Source organism: Pan paniscus, chromosome 23 (assembly GCF_029289425.2).
Source record: "Pan paniscus chromosome 23, NHGRI_mPanPan1-v2.0_pri, whole genome shotgun sequence".
Classification (NCBI taxonomy): domain Eukaryota; kingdom Metazoa; phylum Chordata; class Mammalia; order Primates; family Hominidae; genus Pan; species Pan paniscus.
Window position 1 is genome coordinate 26,560,923 of NC_085927.1, and position 21,961 is coordinate 26,582,883.

A 21,961-nucleotide genomic window follows, 5' to 3' on the forward strand; every position below is an offset into this window, starting at 1 on the left:
GCAGCGTGGATACTTGGGCCAGAAGCCTCCAGGGCGCCTAAGTCAGGGGTTGGGTCCCTGGCTGCAGGAGGGCGGGAACCGATGCTCAGCGCCACCCCAGAGGCTGCAGGATGCCCAGCTCCAGGGCCCAGCTCCTGGATCTCAGGTTGAAGAGGGGCCAGGGGCGGCTCTGTCAAGCAGGCCGTGTGGCAGGGGGTCCCCCACTTTCCGCTCCAGGGAGTCCCGCCAGCCCGACAGCGCCTCAGTGGCAGGTGCCACCTGCAGGCGGTGCTGGGCGAAGCGCAGCCAGGGCGGTTTCCCGCCTGGCGTGTCTCCCCGGTCTGCTGAGTTGCGCATGTGCTGTTTCCTAAGGGTTCTGCTCAGCTGCCTAAAGGTTCTGCTCAGCTGCCTAACGGTTCTGCTCAGCTGCCTAATGGTTTTGCGCAGCCTTTTTCTCCCAGGAGAGGCCGGAGTGTCCAAAAGCTTGGCCCGACTGAGATTTCTACTGGTGTCAGGGCGGGTGCGGGGACTGAAGAAGGGCTAGGGCGAGCGGCGGGGACCGGGGAAGGGCGAGTAGCGGGAGGTGCGGGCGCTCTCTAGCAGGTGGCTGCAGCCATGGAGAGGCTCTCTGCCGCCGCTGTCAAGGGCCAGACGGGCCTGGAGTGCCCGAGCCCCTTCAGTCAGCTGGTCTACACCAACAATGACTCTTACGTGATTCACCACGGGGATCTCAGGAAGATCCACAAAGCTGTCTCCCAGGGCCAAGCCTGGAAGCTGGAGAGGATGATGAAGAAAACGACAATGGACCTGAACATAAGAGATGCGAAGAAGAGGTACCATACAGTGCCTGCAGGAGGCTGCAGGAGGAGGAGGTGGCTGTGGGAGGATCGCCCCTTCAGAGTGGGGGCTAGGGGTCCTAGGGACGAGGGGAGCAGGTGGAGGAGTGGTGGGCAGCGGGGCGGCCGTCCTGGGCCCGAGGTCTTGACCTTCTCGAGCAGGCCCTCCAGGCCTTGGCAGGCCGGAGGGCCCAGGCCACCTTAAAATCAACCCCAAACTTTAGTTAGCTGCTTTCTCCTTCACTCCCATTTCCTCTCACAGAGCACTGTGTAGAGAATTTTAAAGTGATTTAACTTACAAAATTAAGTACATACAGGGTTTTACTTTTAATGTACAGGTTTTACAAGATAATGTTAGATACATTATGAAATGGTGTGTAATGAAATAATTCCCATAATACATTAACTTCTTGGCTAAAAATTTTTTGGATAAAGTCCAGTATCCATTTCAATATCAATGAATGCCTATGTAAATATCTTCTTTGCTGAGGGACCTTAGAAGGTAACTTTGAGGTGGGAAGATGGTTTATGTTTTCGAATTTAAGAAGACTCATTTTTCTCAAGATGCAAGCTCTTTATCAGTTTTACATAAACCAAATAAAGTTATCAACGTTTTAACATTTTTAAAATTACACACGCTGTCTTTTACTATTGTGATGACATTTAAAAAATTTTGTAACGGAGTAGAAAAGTCTTGCCCTTCTAGATTTCAAACTGTGCTATTAATTTGCACAAAATGGGCCACGGCCAGGCGCGGTGGATCATGCCTGTAATCCTAGCACTTTGGGAGGCCGAGGTGGGTGGATCACGAGGTCAGGAGATCGAGACTATCCTGGCTAACACTGTCTCTACTAAAAATACAAAAAATTAGCCGGGTGTGGTGGTGGGCGCCTGTAGTCCCAGCTCCTCGGGAGGCTGAGGCAGGAGAATGGTGTGAACCTGGGAGGCGGAGCCTGGAGTGACCCGAGATCGCACCACTGCACTCCAGCCTGGGTGACAGAGCAAGACTCTGTCTCAAAATAATCAAAATAAATAAATAAATAAATAAATAAATAAATAAATAAAATTTGAAAAAAAAAAAAAAAGGGCCAGGCATGGTGGCTCATGCCTGTAGTCCCAGCAGTTCGGGCGGCCGAAGTGGGTGAGTTCAAGACTAGCCTGGCCAATATGGTGAAACCCTGACTCTACAAAAATACAAAAATTAGCCAGGCACGAGGTCAGAAGCCTGTAATCCCATCTACTCGGGAGACTGAGGTGGGAGAATCCCTTGAGACTGGGAGGTGGAGGTTGCAGTGAGCTGAGATCCCATCACTGCACTCCAGCCTGGGCGACAGAGTGAGACTCTGTTTCAAAAATAAATAAACAAATCACAAATTCTTTGATAACAGCTGAAAAGACAAGTAAATGAATACAACAGAATAGAAAATCCAGAAACACCCAAATATCTAAGAATTTACAACTTTATACTAGTAGGGAAATAATTAGTTTCATAAGTGAAATGCCTGCTTTTTGGAGAAAACTAGATTTTTATACCACAAAGTAAATTTCTGACGGAATATAGATTAAATTTTTTTAATATACAAAATGATAAAAGCACCAGAAGAAAACATAAATGCCTATTTACACAGGTACATTTTTATGTTGACAACACCTTTCTAAGAAGCTCAGAAGCAAGCAGTCTGAAGGATAATTAAGCAAAACAAAATTAAATTAACCTATAATGAGAAAAAATAAAAGGCAGCATACTTGTAAAATATTTACTACACATGTATGTGCGTGTGTGTATACATATTAGATTTAAAAATCGTCATTTTATAGATAATTCACTTAAATAAAAAAAAACCCTCTAATTTAAAATTGAGCAATTTAAATTAGAGATCTAAATTGCAGATCTAAAAATAGTACTTTGCTTCTAATTTAAAATTGGGCAAAGTATTTTCTTAAGATCTGTAAGTGACCTATGCACACAGAAAACAATATTTAGTGTTCCTGGTTAGAGAAGGTATTTAAGTTAAAAGAGGAATCAAATACTGTTTTCTATCTACAAAGTTTGTGAGGATAAAGAGCAGTGATATTTATACTGCTGTTTAAAGTTTAAGTTGCAGATAACTTTTCAAATAGACAATTTGGTGGTAAGTACCATATTATTAAGAAGAATCCATATAATGGCTTTTATAAATACATTTCAGTGAATTTACAGCATGGGATAATATGTGACCACTGAAGGTAGAAATATGTAGAGAAGTAGGTGACATTTGAAAGTGTATTTTGGTGTATCAAGTGAGGGTAAAGTTCAGTTTGATTATACATACACACAGACTACAGTCTTGTGTTATCTGAAATTGTGTATGAAATACGATAAAATTTGTTATTTGAGGGCATTTGTTTTAATTTAAATGTTTTTCCTTTTTATTATCTCTGATTTCCTCATTGAGCATGTACAATGCTATTAGAAAAAGTTTATTACTAATGGAATAATTTTTAGGAAGAGCAGGAATATAATTTTGCACCAATAAAAATAATTTCTCACTTCCCATATTTTAATTATTATTTTTTGTGGATTAGTATATTACGTGAACTTTTAGCATCTTCAAAAGACAATCTTTTTACCTGTGCTTGTTGATTTACATATACATCTTATTAGGCACATATTTTTATTATATATAGATTTATTACATATATGTCAATAATTATAGATTAATTGGTGTAGTTTTATTATTAAGAAAATAAAATAGAAAATATAAGTGATTTATAGCAGTTTTTTAAGGTATTGAGCTTCTCAACTGTATTTATCCTTTTAATCAATTTATCACATGTAAGCTGAATGCCTATTATGTAGAAGATACATTAACTCTCAAGATCCTTTCATCCTTAAAAATTTCACATTTACCTGCTCGGCCTTAGCAAAGTGAGAGATTTAAAGTTGGAGTATTAGGACTGAATCTCAATTGAAGCTTTTCCTCTCATCTTTAAAACAAAAACTCTTCTGAAGTGAGAAACTAGTAAAAGATAACTACCAACCACGATTTTGGAAATTTATAACAGCTTTAAATAGTAATATTAATCATTAGAAATACCTAATTTACATGCAGTCTATAAATTTAAATATGAATTTACATACATTCTGTAAATCTAAATATGGAATAAAATGAGCCATACCTACTTGAATCCCAAGTTTTCTTTGGCTTGAAGTTTTAAAAATATTAAAGAAGTACTTTGTTTTAAGAGTTTGTTTTTATTTCAACTCTCCTTTTGTGTAGCACTCTTAAAAGCTAAAATTTCTTTAAGTGTTAATCCTATGGCTAGGACTGCCATCATCCTGTTGTATATACCGTATTCCACTTCATGGAAGGCGTCATGAATTGTGTGATGCCTCCTTATTTATGTACCAATAAAAGATTGTTTAAATTTCTGCAAAATATACTTGTAATAAATAATGACTTATAAGTGGCATTTCAATGTCAGAGATGTTCAAATATGAGAAATAGAGTATCTTAGAATTATTAAAATACAGTTTTATCTCTAACCTTTAAAACATACCACAAAGTAGGCATAACTGTACCATTTTACTTAAAATGTTTTCTTTGTTAAGTAGTAGAAATAATTACAATATCTAACAATTACTGAGCTGTTACATGTGCTAGGAATTCTTTGAAATACATTGCACAGATTCTCATGAGGCATCACAGTGATGTCCTGTGAGATAACGGCTGTATTCATCTTCACTTTATTGATGAGAAAATTGAGGCACAGAAAGGTTAAGTGATAGCTAGAAGGTGAAAGACTTTAAAGTAATATTCAAGCCCAAGTTGAACTGAATCCAAAGGCCAAGCTCTTTCTATACAAATAGGCCACTCTTTCACTAATGTAGTGAGTAATAAGAGTGAATGAATGTTGTTCTTTCTTCAGGAGAATATTAAATATTTGTTTTGAAGGCAGAGAAAGAGCATGGTATTTAATGTTGACAATTACATAAATCATTATATGCTTTGAGACAGTGGACTAAACTTTCCTAAAAAGTCCTCTCACTTTCGTAGGACTGCTCTACACTGGGCCTGTGCCAATGGCCATGCAGAAGTAGTAACACTTCTGGTAGATAGAAAGTGCCAGCTTGACATCCTTGATGGCAAAAACAGGACACCTCTGATGAAGGTAAATGGTAGCCAGTTCTTTCAGCAGGAGATGGATTTGGTTTAAATACATAGAATAAAAATGAATGTATCTCATTGAAATATAACTAGTTTGTGAAACCTGTGGAATATTTATTTATATTTCCTATAATTTATAGTTTACTTCTTGCTTTAATACTGACAGGCTGTGCAATGCCAGAGGGAGGTTTGTGCAAATATTCTCATAGATTCTGGTGCTGATCCAAATATTGTAGATGTGTATGGCAACACAGCTGTTCATTATGCTCTTTATGGTAAGAATTTGTCAGTGGTGGCAAAATTGCTGTCCTGTGGTGCAGACATCGAAGTGAAGAACAAGGTAGACGTTAACCAATGTTATTTTCAAAATATTTGAAATCCATTTGTTTTTACATTAACATATGTAAATTATTTTATATTTGGAAGCTCAAACATTCCTATTTTCCTATGAAAATAGTTTGACAAAACTTAATTGTCTAGGATTTTGCTTTAAATATTAATATTTTTACAAGAACTATTAGTATGGTTTTTCTGTGCATTATGATAAATATTTGAGTGTGTTAAAGGTAAAATTTTTCAAATATTCTTTCCCACCCAAGTTTTTTTTTCTTTCCAATTAGTGTAAAACTACAGGAAAGTAAAATTTGCCTGCATAAATTGAGTCAGCATGTAAAATTTAGGAGACATGAAGAAATCTGGATTTCCTCTTAAAGGATTGAATCTGGTGTTTCTTGAGCCCATATGACTGTTTGGTATGCTATGAAGACATTCTAGCTTTACATAAAGCATATGTTTCCAGTTTGCTACTGTGCCCACCTAGTTACATCACTTATTCAACTTACCTCTTTTGCCTCGTAAATATTTCAGTTGTCAATTCCTCTCTCGTAGTATATTTTGGTAAAGATTTCAAGTTATTGAAGACAGTTCATAGGTGTTTATAACATATAGTTTATATTTTACATTAATTCATTAATAATGGGGTTGTCTTCTATAATTTAGAATATTTTTTAAATGATGATTTTTCTTCATATAAACCATAAATAATCATCTTCTATTAGAAGGCCTTTAAGCCTTTTTAGATTAATCATGTTTATATTTGAATGAGTTATGCAAATTGCAGAAAATGTTATATCTTTCTCCACAGACTTGTCCCTTAAAATTCAAGTGATTTAGTGGCTTCTATTTTGCTAATCCATATACATGAGTTAGAACTTTCATTAATAAGCCATTTTATTCATACTTCTGATATTTTGCCAAAAAATAGTATCAATTACAATAGAAACCAGAATAAAAATGGATTATTGCATTTTGAGAAGTGGATATGCATTAGGATCCTAGGAGTATCATTATAATTGAGAATAAACTTTTATGCTGAATTGCTTTTCTTTTTTTCTTTTTTCTTTTTTTTGAGATGGAGCCTCACTCTGTCACCAGGCTGGAGTGCAGTGGTGTGATCTCGGCTTACTGCAACCTCTGCCTCCCTGGTTCAAGCGATTGTCCTGCCTCAGCCTCCTGAGTAGCTCGGACACAGGCATGTGCCACCATGCCCAGCTAAATTTTTTGTATTTTTAGCAGAGATGGGGTTTCACCAAGTTGACCAGGATGGTCTCGATCTCCTGACCTTGTGATCTGCCCACCTTGGCCTCGCAAAGTGCTGGGATTACAGGCATGAACCACCTCGCCTGGCCTTTTATACTGAATTTCTAATAGCTGAGATAAAATCCTATTGTCTGGTAATAGGATAAACCTCATGGATGATTTAATAATAAGTAATCAAAGTTTATTTGAAGCCAATCTCTTTTAACTTAGAGCCACTTCCTTAGTGACCCATTTAGAGCAGGAGTGCCTGACATTGGCATCTGGAATCTTGGGATCATTGATAGAAGAGAATCAAGTAAGTTTGTATCACCCAGAGGAAACCTCCATTTTTGGGGGGAAGCTTTCAAAACTGCATCCCTAAAATTCTAATTTGTCAAATGTTAATGTTTGCCACAAAAATATACTGTCAAATAAGGATTAGGTAAAGTTCAATTCATTTATTGAATAATGAACATTTAATTCACAGTTTTATAACATTTCTTGAACATAGATAATGGTGGAATCTGTTGGGGTACAGTGCTTCTGGTAAGGTAATTATTCTTTGGAATATAGTTGAAGAAACATTGTTCTAGAGGTAATAATTTAGATTACTAATTTAGTAAAAAACAAAGTATTTACTACTATGTCTTAGGGTTTAAGGATATAGAGATAAAAGATACAGCCCCTGCCCTCAAGAAGCTCTTGGTTTAAATGGGAAACAATAAAATCATTACAATATAATGATTTTTGGAGATAACCAGAGTTAATGTGGTGATGCAGAGGCTGAATGTTTACAAGAGAAGGTGCAGTGCATGGGTAAGCACAGAAAAGTGAGAAAGAAGGGATTGCTATTGATTTACTTCCTATTGTTTATGTTCATAAGATATTATATAAGGTATTCAGTTCAGCTGAGAAATATGTAATTTCATGAATTATAAATTGTTTTTGCTGTTTTACAGGCTGGCCACACACCACTTTTACTGGCCATAAGGAAAAGAAGTGAGCAAATTGTGGAATTTTTACTGACAAAAAATGAGAATGCAAATGCAGTTGATAAGTTTAAATGGTATAGTAGTTTTCTTATTAAAAAACACTTGAGTAGTGTGCTAGAGTAATAACAATCAAGTCAGAAATATTAAATTAATAACATTTACTTAAAATTATTAGATTATACAGAAAAATACCAACACAAATTATCAGTTAGGAAGAAAAGCACTTATTTGGACTGGTCAACATAAAGAACAGTATATAATAGGATTTTCTTCTTTTATTGTATTGACTGATTCTTATTTGTAATCTGATGTTTTTGGTTGCATTATCTTCTATTAGCTAAAGTGGTTCTGTATTAGTTTTAAGAATTTTTAATTTACTTTATAATTCAATATTGAATGATTAACACCTTTATAGTATTTTTCTAACTTCTGTTTTTCATACGCTTTTAAAAAATGCAATATTTGCTGGGCATGGTAGGTGTCATCTGTTATCCCAGCACTTTGGTTGGCCAAGTGGGTAGATAACCTGAGGCCAGGAGTTTGAGACCAGCCTAGCCAACATGGTAAAACCCCATCTCTATGAAAAATGTAAATATTAGACAAGCATGGTGGCACATGCCTATAGTCCCAGCTACTCAGGACAATATTATTTCTAATATTGTTTTAAGTCTTCAGATTGCTCTCACTTGTCCGACTTCTAGCTAATTTTGAAGTACAAAATATTATATCAAACTAAGGAGGAAATAGATAATTCTTCACTTAAAACTTTGCCTCTTTTTGATTAGTGAACAGAACATATTTTCTTGCCCCTCAGTGGACTTTATGTTAGCCAGTTCTACTATGGCATATCCCAGTGAGACATGAGTCTTTTTGCCCCTTCCTTTTAGCCTTGGTCGTGATTTACAAGGATAAACACTTGAGCACTCAAGATACTTAACGTTTGTTAATACATGTAAATGGTTAATTCTACACTGACAGGCACATATTAAATTGGTTCTGTTCCTAATAATGAAGTTATCTCTTTGTTATTTTAGCACAGCCCTCATGCTTGCCATGTGTCATGGATCATCAGAGATAGTTGGCATGGTTCTTCAGGAAAATGTTGACATCTGTGCTGAAGATACGTGTGGAATGATTGCAGAACGTTATGCTGTTGCTTGTGGATTTAATCCGTAAGTGTTTACATTTAAAGGCTAGGTGAGATTTTATAGTTTGTTTCAGGTAGTTTTTGAATGACACTGAGTTAGTTCACTTCATCAGCCAGAAACCAGGCAAAAAGCTAGACTATTTAGAAGGAGTAATGGCTCCAGGATTCTTTATTTTAGGGCTTTAGGGACGCTAATGTTGTCTACTTGATTTGAAGTATAACCCCTATGCATGGGATAAACATAATGTCACAATTTTAGTTTTTCTAATTAGTTATTTGGGTCTCAAAATGTCCACTTTAAGCAGAAAACCTGATAGTGTCTCCAGGGGGCTGTCTTCCATACCTTCATTCTTGAATTTTTTAAAAGAATCTGACCCTAAGTCCAAGGAAGACATTCCTTCTGTGCAAGTCAGAAGGACTGGGTAGGGCGGGGGGAGGGGCGGGGAAATGGCTATTCTCTTCATTTTGTTGTTTCCATTTATTCTGTTGCTGCATCTTTGCCATTGAAACTGCTCCTGCAGTCTGGTAATGATTGACCTTTGTGACCAGGATGCCCTTATTAACACAGATCCCTCAGTCTTCATGGTGTAGACTTTGAAGTTACTACATGTTTTTAAAGTTCACGTACATATTCTCAGCCATTGTTTCCAAAGTACCAGCACCCCACTCTGGCAGCTAGAACTTTTAGCTTTAGCCACACAAAAAGTGAGCAAATTGACCCGTCTCCTCACACTCAAAACCTGATGTGAAACCCACATCTTAACCTGGACATGGCCTTGACCTTCATGGTAAGTTATCCTTTGAGTTACTTTTTCTATTTTCTCTAGCCAATATTAGTTGTGGTAGTTTGAAACTGTAAGTCAGGTTGAAATAATGTTACAGGAAGAAATTAGAGATCCATTTTTTCTTTGTTAACAGATCTATATCCCTGGCCCTTTATATCCTGTGTAGCACCATTTTGTAAGTAGTGGAAGGTCTCACCTTATTCTGTAAAATCCCATGTCATCTTTCCCAAGTTGTAGTGGGTTCCAACTTGTGGTTGTCCCCTCAAGTGATTCTTTTTTCCTAAAAGTAAAAATCTCCCATGCTACTTACATCTCTACCTCGAGTTTTTAAAATATTTTCAAATGCTGCATCACCATGAAGCCATTCAATAGACTTTACTAAATCTCAAGTAAGTTGGTTAGATTTAACAGAGCTAAGCCTCATCCATCACTGATCAGTCTTCACGTATAAAAGTAAGGATTTGTGCTGGCTTCAGTGGTACATATAGTAAAATTGAAACAGCGTTGGGAAGATCAGCATGGTCCCCACACAAGGATGACATAGAATCTGTAAAGTGTTGCATATTTCTTGCAGTCCCCAAAAAGACATTTTACTACTTTCTAACTAGCTCCAAGGAAATGATGTGAGTCAAAGCAAAATGGGTGACACCCAGTATTGCAATTGTGATTTTCATACAAAAAATTATGTACGTAAGGTGATCTATGAAATGAGATGTGGTAACACATAGGATCTTGTGTGCAATATTTTGTTAGTAGGGATCTCAGAAATAAGAAAATACCAACTTGCATCTTCTTTGTGGAACTTACAAAAAATAAAGGTAGGGTTTTGTCTTCCACAGCAGCTGGAAATGAACATAGTGACTGAGCATCATTCTAACAAAGATTTGTTGGTTCAGAGTTTAAGGAGGTAGATAAAGAGTAGCAGTAGTCCAAGCCAGATGCTGACACCTATTATTTTCTGCCCTTGGTGTGACTGATGAGCTCAGTAATAGAGTATAATTAGGTTATCTGATTTAATGATTTAATATATTTATAAATAAATTTCATTACAAAATATAAAAAGCTTAGATGCTCTGAATTACAAGCCACAAAGAATAGAACATCTAATACCCAAAAGTAGGAATTAATAACAGAAAATTGCAATATTTGAATATTGTAACCTATGAAGAAACACATTTGTGTTTTTTTTCTTTGTAATTTAATTTTTGTAAAGACATGGTCTCCCTATGTTGTCCACACTGGTCTTGAACTTCTGCACTGAAGCAATCCTCCTGTCTCAGCATCCCAAAGTGCTTCCACCACAAGCATGAGCCACTGCACCAGGCAGATATATTGGGTTTTATTGGGAATTTTAAAATAGTTTCAGCAATAAGGTTTAAGAACAAATTATTTTTTTGCTTCACTTTTTACTTTAAGCATTTAAAAAATGTTATCTTGTTAAATCTTTATAATAACATAGTGAAATAAGGCCCTAAAATCCTCATTGTTAGAAGACATTGAGTCTAAGGAAGCAACTTATTCAAGAAAAAATACCTGTTGGTAGCCATGCTAGGATTTATTCTGAGTTAAGGACATTTTCCATATGTGAAGCTACCTCTAGTTAATTTACTGAGTTATACTGCCCTCACTTCATGAGTGTTTTATCTTTCTTTCTTCTTTAATTAGAAGCTTAATAAGTTCATAGAGCTTACAAACTTAAAGTCTATGGAAAAAGTAATGTTCTGATGTTAGCTCTAATATTGTCTGAAATACTCTAAGAACTTAATAAATTTGGTAAATGTTTTTTATATCAATGTTAAAATAGTCATTTTATTTATTTCATTTTTATACATAGCATTGATCAACAACTTTTGAAATATAAACAAAAGATATCTAAAAATTCTCAAAATAGCAATCCAGGTAAGACTTCTGATAGTAAACTACACTTGGTGGTGCTACCATAAGATTATAGGAGTGTTGATCACAAAAGAGCTATTAAAAAAGGAACGCGTAAGTAGCATATGTTTACATATATACCTATATGTAAGTGTTTTTATATATACAGAGCTTTGATTTAATTTTTTAGTTTATAATTCAGAATTCATTAAGAATTTAGTTGTAGGTGGTTTATAATCTCAAAAATATTATCTGAAAAAATATTTGTTTAATTGTGGTCCCTAATATCCTATATAATACTTTTGTATAAATAAGTAAAACAATTTTTAAGTTTATATATTGTATGTTTCCTTAACTGTCATAATAATTTATGCTTGTTATAAAATGTATAATCCTTGGTGTGATTGATGAGCTCAGTAATAGGGGTTTATCAGCTTATCCAATTTAATGAACTAATATATTTATAAATAAACTTCATTACAAATTATAAACTAGCTTAGATGCCTTGAATTACAAGCCACAAATAACAGTACATCTAATAATGAAAAGTAGGAATTAATAACAGAAAACTGCAACATTTGAATATTATAACCTATAAAGGAACACAGTTAAACTGTTAAATAAACAAGTATTTATGTTTGTTTATTAAACATAAGCAAACATATAAAGTGTTTATTTGTTAAATAAAAAATAAATTATTTGTTTGTTTCTTTATTGTAGAGACATGGTCTCCTTATGTTGCCCAGGCTGGTCTTGAACTTCTGGGCTTTATGTCATTTTTACAATAAATGATTTGCATTTAGAAAATTAGAATTAATTACAGTTGAGTCTTGAGCAACATGAGAGTTAGGGTGCTGATCCCCCCCATGCAGCTGAAAATCTGCTTTATATGAAAATCTGTTTCTTTTGACTCTTCCAAAACTCTAATAATTCTTGACCTGGAGCCTGAAAAAAGGTGAAAGCATAAGCAGTCAATTAACCCATAGTTTCTATTTTATATGTACTATATATTGTATTCTTAGAATAAAGTGAGTTGGAGAAAAGAAACTGTTATAAAGAGGAAGAAATATATTCACTATTTATTAGATGGAAGTGAATTGTTATACATAAAGGACTTCATTCTCATTGCCTTCACATTGAGTAGGCTCATAAAGAGGAGGCAGAGGAGAGATTTGTCTTGGTATCTTGCAGTGGCAAAGGAAAACAAAAATCTGTCTATTAGTGGGCTTCTAGAGTGAAAACCCTTATTCAAAGATCAACTGTGTGGCATAGTGACTTGTGTCACTAAATATCTTTAGAATTTGGAGCTCAGTAATACTTTTCTTGCACCATAAATGAATGTCAATAAGAATTAACATAACTTAGCGAGGGTGCATCAGTACCAATAGGAGATTATTTTTCAAAGATACCTAATTTGTGCAGAAATCAGAAAAGCAATTCTTTGTTCAGAAGCACAGGTTATGTTACATAGTCTTGTACCAACAAGGTCTCACTATTACCAACTTCATTCCCTCTAAGTTGAAACCAAATAAGATATATTTACTTCATTAGAACAAGATGTATTGTTCTATCTGCTGGATAATTAGTGTGTTAATAGTAATTTTGTTACAACAAGTTACTCTGTTCCTACTAACCAAAATATTATCATTATAAATATTGAACTAGCTCAACTCTAGGCTCAACAAATAATAATAAAAGTGGAAAAAATTTTCACAATAACAAAAGTGCTACTGTGATACCTAAAGGTGACACAATATATTGTACAATATGAGCTGTATGAACACATCTTTAATTTATTACATGTTTATCAAAGGACTTCTATAAGTTAGATTTTGCAAGTTGCAGGAGACCAAGATGGAATACACATAGTCTGGGTCTTTAAGGTGCTCATAATACATTAGAGCTGCCTCTATTGAATTTCTGCATTTTTCCAACAGAATTTCCTAACTATGTTTTTTATTTGTTTATCCACTTGTCCACTTAACAAAAACTGTCAGGTATCTTTAAGGTACTAAGCATCTTTCTTGTTATTATCATTGTCATTTTTTATTATTTACTACTTTATTAAGGTACTAAGCATTTTTCTTGTTATTATCATCTTTTTTATTATTTACTACTTTATTTAGTGCTTACTCTGTGCCAGAACCCCTTTGGGAGCTTACAATTATCACTTATTATGTCATTACCATATTCAGTATGTGTCAGACATTTTATATCCAATGTGAAGAATTAAAGCTTTAAAAAGTTTGGTAGTGTCCAGGAGCGGTGGCTCACTCCTGTAATCCTAGCACTTTGGAAGGCCAAGGCGGGCAGATTGCTTGAGCTCAGGAGTTTGGGACCACCCTGACTAACATGGTGAAATCCCATCTCTACTAAATACAAAAAATTAGCTGGGCCTGGGTGGCATGCATATGTAATCCCAGCTACATGGGAGGCTGAGGTAGGAGAATTTCATAAACCCAGGAGGCGGAGGTTGCAGCGATCTGCTGAGATCGTGCCACTGCACTCTAGCCTGGGCGACAGAGCGAGGCTGTTGTCTCAAAAAAAAAAAAAAAAGGAGAAAACAAAAGTTTGGTAGTATTTAAGGAAAGCAAACTGAACGAGTAGAAGTTTTCCAGGTAAAGAGTCAGTAGGATGATATTTAGCAGAAGGAAAATTTAACCTGACTGTGTTTTTGGCAGAAGGAACATCTGAAGGAACACCTGACGAAGCTGCACCCTTGGCGGAAAGAACACACCTGACATGGCTGAAAGCTTGGTGGAAAGAACACCTGACGAATAGCATACAGTGAGTTCCTCTTCAAAGATTTTAGCCTGTAAAAATCCTTTAAAATTCAAGAGGGGGAAGATTAAGTACAATGAGTTCTGAGTTCCTCATCAAAGAGCAAATATGTCAGTATGTTCAGCTTCTCTGTTCTTTGTTCTCCGTTTTAAAGTTTAACTTCCTCGTTCGTTATGCCTCCTTGCCCCTAGTTTCATTAAACAACCCCCTTCTATCCTCTAACACCTGTTTTGTCTTTAGTCATTCTTAGTCACCTGCTCTGTCCTTAGTCATCCTTAGACACCTGCTCTGTAACTGTCTTTCCTGCTGAAACTACTCACCCTGCCACTCCAGCTCATACCCCTGCTCTCTTTGAAGTAGCCCGTCTGAATTAGCTAAGAGTGTGCAGTCCAACCCTATCCAATAGGGAAAAGACACAACAGTAGGGACTAGCTGCGTTAGGAATAAGAACACTTTCCCCTCCCTTGTCCGGTGTGATCTTGCCATTGCTCCATCTGCAAGACCACTATTTCATAGAAGTAAATTTGCCTTGCTGTACAAACTTGTAGCTGGAGTGCTGACTGGTCTTTGCAGCACTGAAAATTTATTTTCCACAAATTTGGGGGCCCACCCAGCATTCCCATTCTCCTCTGGGGGAGGGTCCAGTCCTCTCCCGTGAGGAGGCGCACCCCGCTGCCTCGTTGCAGTGGCCATAAAGGTAAGGAATCAAGACTCAACTGGTGCAATTAATAAACCTGGGCTCTCAGCAACGTGGAAAGAAACAGGCCAGCATCTTTAGGGAAAGGATCTTTACATAACGTGGCGACCAGGTAACTGTGTGCAGACCGAGGTAAGAAATGTCGCAAGGGTGACAAAGTATTTCCTTGGTGGTTGGGATATTCTGGAGGTTGAAAGTGTGTGAATGATCACAAGCACTACTGCTTGTGGTGCTGTTTGTGTGGATGATACTAAGCATTATTGCTGTGAGGAGTGAGTGGGTCCTACCTGCAGGTTTTTATTTGAATAAAAAACCTTTGAAGAGGAATTCAGTGTATCCTCATAGGGCTCAGGGCAGATCCTGCTGTGGGATTTATACCATGATGCCAATGCTAAGAGGGACCTAAAATTCCTGGGAGGGAAGCAACCAGAGTGGATGAAGTGAAAGAAGGGAGCAAGGAGCCTCCAGCAGGTGGCGTTAAAGGATAGGGAAGAAATCTCTAGCATGTGGGATTGAGCCTAACCAGGACCTAACATGGGAAAAGCCCCAAGTAAGACGGTGCAAAAAAGAAGAGGATAGTAACAAAGACATGTCCCCTGATAGTCCTCTGGGTCTCATGTTAAAATATTGGAAGGATAATGAGAGGACTAAACATAAGAAAAAGCATTAGAGGATAAAATATTGCTGTTTCATTTGGACCCAAGGTCCCATTTTCAAACCCTCAATCTTCTGGCCAAAGTTTGGGTTGAATGAGGATGTAATGTGTCAACTTCTAATTCAATATGTTAATGATAAAAATCTGGTCTCTCAAGAAGAACTAGATTATATTCTTTGTTGGAGACAGGGACCTGTCTTTATTCCCTTAAAGACAACTAGGGAAGAACCCGATCCAGCATCTCAAATTGAAAAGTCAGACGAGCTGACTCCCACACGTAAAGCCAGCACATGGGATCCCCTATACCATTTTGCCCTGCTCAGTGCCTCTGACCCTTCCCCTCGGGCAGCTGCTGCCACCCCAGATCCCACCCCAGATCCTTCTCCTGCTCAAGCTGTTCCTCCTTACAACTCTAATTCTTGGGAGTTATCATCCCATGAGCCTGTCCCCTGTCAACCTAAACACCTCTCCCTAAAGGGACTCCAGCATGAGGTACAGCAATGTAAAAAGGACATGCAGAACTTCCCTTTTCTCTCCACACCTAAGGAGTCAGCCCCAACTCTCTTCTCCTTAAAAGACATGCCACAAGGAGGAGCCATTGTATTTGTGAATGCTCCCTTGACCAGTTCAGAAGCCTGAAGTTTGAAAAAGGAAATTAAGCCACTGTTAGACGACCCTTATGAGGTGGCAAATCAGGTTGATCAATTCTTGGGACCTCAGTTATACACTTGGGTCGAGTTTATGTCCATCCTAGGCATCCTCTTTTCGGAGGAGGAAAGAAGCATGATCTGATCCATAGGACTGCTATGGCAATTTGGGAATATGAACACCCTCCTTGTCAAAACGTTCCTACGACAGACCAAAAATTCCCTGTCCAAGATCCCCAGTGGGATAATAAAAATGCAGCTCACCAAGAAAACATGCAAGACATAAGGGAAATGATAATTAAAGAAACTAGGGAATCAGTACCCCAAACTCAAAATCTCTCTAAAGCATTTGATATACAACAAGAGAGAGATGAGTGGAATATGAAATTCTTAGACAGACTGAAGGAGCAAATGAGACAATATGCAGGCCTAAATTTGGAAAATCCCCTGGGACAGGGAATGTTAAAGCTCCATTTTGTCACTAAAAGTTGTCCAGATATTTCTTTTTATTTTTTTTGAGATGGAGTCTCTCTCTGTCACCCAGGCTGGAGTGCAATGGTGCGATCTTGATTCACTGCAAGCTCCACCTCCCAGTTTCACTCCATTCTCCTGCCTTAGCCTCCTGAGTACCTGGAACTACAGATGCCCACCACCACGCCCAGCAATTTTTTTGTATTTTTAGTAGAGACGAGGTTTCTCCCTGTTAACCAGGATGGTCTCAATCTCCTAACCTCGTGATCCACCCACCTCGGCCTCTCAAAGTGCTGGGATTACAGGCATGAGCCGCTGCACCTGGCCAACATTGTCCAGATATTTCAAAAAAGTTACAAAAATTAGAAGATTGGGAAAACTCACCTCAAGTGAACTTCTCAGAGAGACTCAAAAACTATCTGTAAAGGGAGACGAAGAAAAGCAAAAACAAAAGACAAAACTTATGTTATTCACCTTCCAACAGATGGCTCCAAATCCATGTCCCCTAAACAGAGCTTCTAGTGGGCCAGAAACTATAAAAGTTCCAAACCCTCCTTTAAAGGACCCAGGCCTCCATTGGGAGGATCAAGGCTCTCGTCTACCAGGCCATCTAAATAGCATGGGGGAGTAAAATCAAAGAATCCCAGAACTGAGAGTGGGGAAGGGCAAGGTAGGCACTACAAATGTGGAAGAACAGGCCACTTCAAGAGAGAATGTCCCAAATTAGAAAAGGAAAAAGAAGTCCTTCCACTCATGGCTTTTGAGGAAGAATAGTGGGGTCAGGGGTTCTGTCTCTTTTATCTTGAGTCCCACCAGGAGCCCTTGATAAGTCTAGAAGTGGGACCTAAGCATGAGTTTATAACCTTTTTAGTCAATTCAGGAGTGGCTCGATCCTCTGTTTATTTTCCCCCCATCTAATATTGCCTACTCTTCAGAGGAACTTTTGGTTTGTGGGGTAAAGGGAGAAGGATTTAAAGCAAAAATTTTAGAAAACACAGAAGTCAGATACCAAGCTCAATCAGCTCATATTCAGTTTTTGTTAATCCCTGAAGCAGGGACTAATTTACTAGGGTGGGATTTAATGTTGAAGTTAGGCATAGGCCTGCAACTCAGCCCAAGAGGATTCCTCACTTCATTAAAGCTACTCACCACTGCAGATGAAAAATATATTAATCCTAATGTCTGATCCAAAGAAGGAAACTGAGGGAAACTCTGAGTCCCTCCAACCACATCAAGCTAAAAATCCCCAGGGAAGTAGTAAGAAGGAAACCATACCCCATTCCCCTAGAGGGCAGGATAGGGTTGAAACCTATAATTGAAGATCTTATTAAAGATGGGCTTCTTGAGCCCTCTATGTCCCCTTATAACACCTCAATATTGCCAGTCAAGAAATCAGATGGGTCATAACGGCTGGTACAGGACCTTAGAGCTATTAACCAAATAGTCCAAACGACCCACCCCATTGTCCTCGATCCTTACGCCATTCTCAGCAAGATTCCATATAATAATCAATGGTTTACTGTAATAGATTTGAAGGATGCTTTTTGGGCACGTCTCCTGGCTGAAGATAGGCAAGATATATTTACTTTTGAGTGGGAGGATCCCCATTCAGGGTAGAAACAACAATATCGATGGATAGTCTTACCCCAAGGGTTCACAGACTCCCCTAACCTTTTCAGTCAAATTTTAGAACAAGTATTAGAAAAAGTTATCATCCCAAACAAATATGCCTGCTCCAATATGTTGATGATATTCTTATATCTGGTGAAGATATAGAGAAGGTAGCTGGCTTCTCTACACATATTTTCAACCATCTGCAGTTTGAGGGTTTATGAGTCTCAAAGGGAAAGCTTCAGTATGTAGAACCTGAAATTAAATATTTAGACCAGTTGATAAGTGCAGAGAAGTGAAGAATAGGGCCTGAACGAGTTGAGGGAATCGTGTCCCTACCCTTGCCTCAAACTTAAACAAGAACACAGGAAATTTTTAGGGTTAGTTGGATACTGCTGCTTATGGATTAACTCACATGCACTAAACAGTAAACTTCTATATCCAAAATTTGCCGAGGGGAAGACTGACCATTTCCTGTGGACTTCTGAGGAAGTCGATCAGGTTGAAGAGCAGATAAAAAGGCTTATAACAGCCCATCTTAGCCTTGCCTTCCCTAGGAAAGCCATTCCACCTTTTTGTCAACATGGATAATGGGGTAGCTTTAGGAGTGCCCACTTAAGAACATGGAGGCCATCGGCAGCCCATGGTGGCCTTCCTGTCAAAAGTCTTAGATCCAGTTACTTGTGGGTAGCCTCAATGCATCCAATCCATTGTGGCTACAGCACTAATGGTCAAAGAAAGCAGGAAGTTAACCTTTGGAGGAAAATTGACAGTAAGAAATCCCCATCAAGTTAGAACTATCTTAAACCAGAAAGCAGGGAGGTGGCTTACTGATTCAAGAGTCTTAAAGTATGGGACTATTCTGTTAGAAAAAGATGATTTAACATTAACCACTGATAATTCCCTTAACCCAGCAGTTTTTCTAATAGGGGATCCAAATCTAAAGAGATAGCACTCATGTTTAGATTTAACTGATTACCATACAAAGGTCTGACCAGACTTAGGAGAAACTCCCTTCAGGATGGGATGACACTTATTTATAGATGGTTCCTCCCAGGTGATTGAGGCAAAAAGATGCAATGGGTATTCAGTAATTGATGGAGAAACTCTTGAAGAAATTGACGCAGGAAAATTGTCTAAGAATTGGACTGCCCAAACTTGTGAGCTGATTGCACTCAGCCGAGCCTTAAAGTACTTGCAGAACGAGGAAGGAGCCATCTATACCAATTCTAAGTACGCCTTTGGAGTGGCTCATACATTCGGAAAAATTTGGACTGAACGAGGTCTCATTAATAGTAAACGTCAAGATCTTGTTCATAAGGAGCTATTCACCCAAGGATTGAATAACCGTCAGTTGACAGAAGAAATAGTGACTGTCCATGTCCCCAGACACCAGAAAAGTCTTTCTTTTGACAGTCTAGGAAATAATCTAGCAGATTACATAGGAAAACAGGCTGCCATTTCTTTTAAAACATCTATTTTCCACTGAACTCTTTACCTTTTTCCTCCTAACATAATCTCCATTTTCTCTTCCACTGAAAAGAGAAACTAATAAAAATAGGTGCTAAGGAGAATTCAAAAGAAAAATGGATATTGCCAGACCAGAGGGAAATGTTGTCCAAACCCCTTATGAGGGAAAACTTGTCCCAAATGCATCAAGGGACCCACTGGGGGTCCCAAGCCATGTGTGACACAGTTCTGAAAGTTTTTGGGTTTATAGGAATTTATACTCTGGCCAAACAGGTTACAGACAGTTGCTTAGTATGTAAGAAAACTAATAAACAAACTATAAAAAGATTACCCCTTGGGAGAAGGAGTCCAGACTTAAAGAAGGCAGATTGATTACACAGAGATGCCTCCAATAGGTCGTCTAAAATATTTACTAGTGACAGTAGATCACCTTACCCACTGGGTCAAAGCTATTCCCTTTTCAAATGTGATGGCCAATAATGTAGTTAAGGCCTTAATTGAAAATATAGTGCCCAGGTTTAGGCTAATAGAAAACATTGACTCAGAAAATGGAACCCATATTGCCTCAAACTATTACATTTGATGCTTGCCTTGTTATACCTTGTGGAGTCTTGTCAGGCCAAAGACAGCTCTCCACTTCAGAAAAGTACCTCTGTACTTCCTGGCTGTCCTCAGACTGGACATTAGTGAATTTGGATCATTTAGTCTGGGAAAGTTTCAATGAAGACCCCAGTGCCAACTGGGAGTCTTGCCCCCTTGACACAGAGATTTTATGACATAGTTGGTCCAACTACTTGCAAGTGAGAGCAAGGATGGACTGCCCCAACCAGTAGTTGTAATTCCTAAAACCATACATTTATTTTACTAAAGATACAGCTCCCCCTAACTTTCAGGTAAACTAGTGCAACTCAATACAGGTTATTATTTCAAACCTACAAAGTTCTTCCCCTTCTCTAAGCCAATTCCCTTCTTTAAGCTGGTTTTATGATATGGGGGCTGAGTTTTCAGAAACAGATCCTATTGGATCTTTGAAATATGCTTCATTGCTCCCCTACTGCCTACAGCTTCCCCTAAGTCTTCTTCCAAAAACTCTCACAATGAAACTGTTGTTCCTCCTCCATCTAATGACAAGACCAAAGTAGCTATTGTAGAAGTTAAAGACCTAAAACAATCTTTGGCAACTAAGACAGGATATCAAGATGCGAATGCCTGGTTGGAATGGATCAAATACTCCATTCGTGCTTTAAACAAAAGCAATTTTTATGCTTGTGTACATGGCAGACCAGAGGCCCAGATTGTCCCCTTTCCACTAGGATGGTCCTTCAGTCGACCAGGCATGGGCTGTATGGTAGCTGTTTTCCAGGGTTCCACAGCCTTGTGTAACAAGTCATGTCAATCTCTCTCTCTGCTATATCCCAAAGTTCAACACCCTGCAGGTCAGCCCCCAAGGGCCATCTAGCTTCCGTCTCCTGACACTAAGTTCACTTCATGTCTCTCACAATAAGGAGGAAACTTAGCTTTGCTTGGAGACCTAAAAGGATGTAGTAAGCTTAAGACTTTCCAAGAGCTTACCAATCAGTCAGCCCTTATACAATCCTGAGCAGATTTATGGTGGTATTGTGGTGGACCTTTACAGGACACTCTGTCAAGTAACTGGAGCAGCGCTCGTGCTCTAGTCCAGTTGGCTATACTTTTCACTCTGGCATTTCATCAACCAGAAAAAGGGAAAACACAACATCGTAAAGCAAGGGAAGTCCTTTATGGGTCTTTTGACTCCCACATTTATTTAGATGCTATTGGAATCCCATGAGGAGTACCAGATACATTTAAGCCCAAGATCAAATAGCTACCGGATTTGAATTGATATTTTGGTGGGTGACAATAAAAATGTAGATTGGATAAATTACATCTATACTAATCAACAATGGTTTATTAATTACACCAGGGATGTTGTCAAAGGAATAGCAGAACAATTGAGGCCCACTAGCCAGATGGCCTGGGAAAACAGAATGGCCCTAGATATGATATTAGCTGAAAAAGGTGGTGTTTGTGTTATGATTAAAACTCAGTGTTGTACCTTTATCCATTGGGGGCAAACAACACTGCCCCCAGTGGGAGCATAACAAGGGCCCTACAAGGATTTACCACTTTATCCAAAGAATTAGCTAAAAATTCTGGAGTCAATAACCCTTTCTCAAGATGGCTAGAAAGGTGGTTCAGTAAATGGATAGAAATCATAGCCTCAATTCTTACTTCTTTTTCAGCAGTAATGGGTGTACTCATTCTTGT

General features: G+C 38.1%; 1 non-coding gene and 1 pseudogene across 1 annotated transcript; both read left to right on the forward strand.

Moving 5' to 3' along the window:
• The first annotated feature begins 534 nt into the window (after positions 1-534).
• Positions 535-14,479, forward strand: LOC129395047 (putative ankyrin repeat domain-containing protein 30B-like; annotated as a pseudogene).
• On the forward strand, positions 9,929-10,034 carry LOC134730180 (U6 spliceosomal RNA). The gene has a single exon (XR_010111846.1). It is a non-coding gene; the product is annotated as a U6 spliceosomal RNA (small nuclear RNA).
• Positions 14,480-21,961: the final 7,482 nt, after the last annotated feature.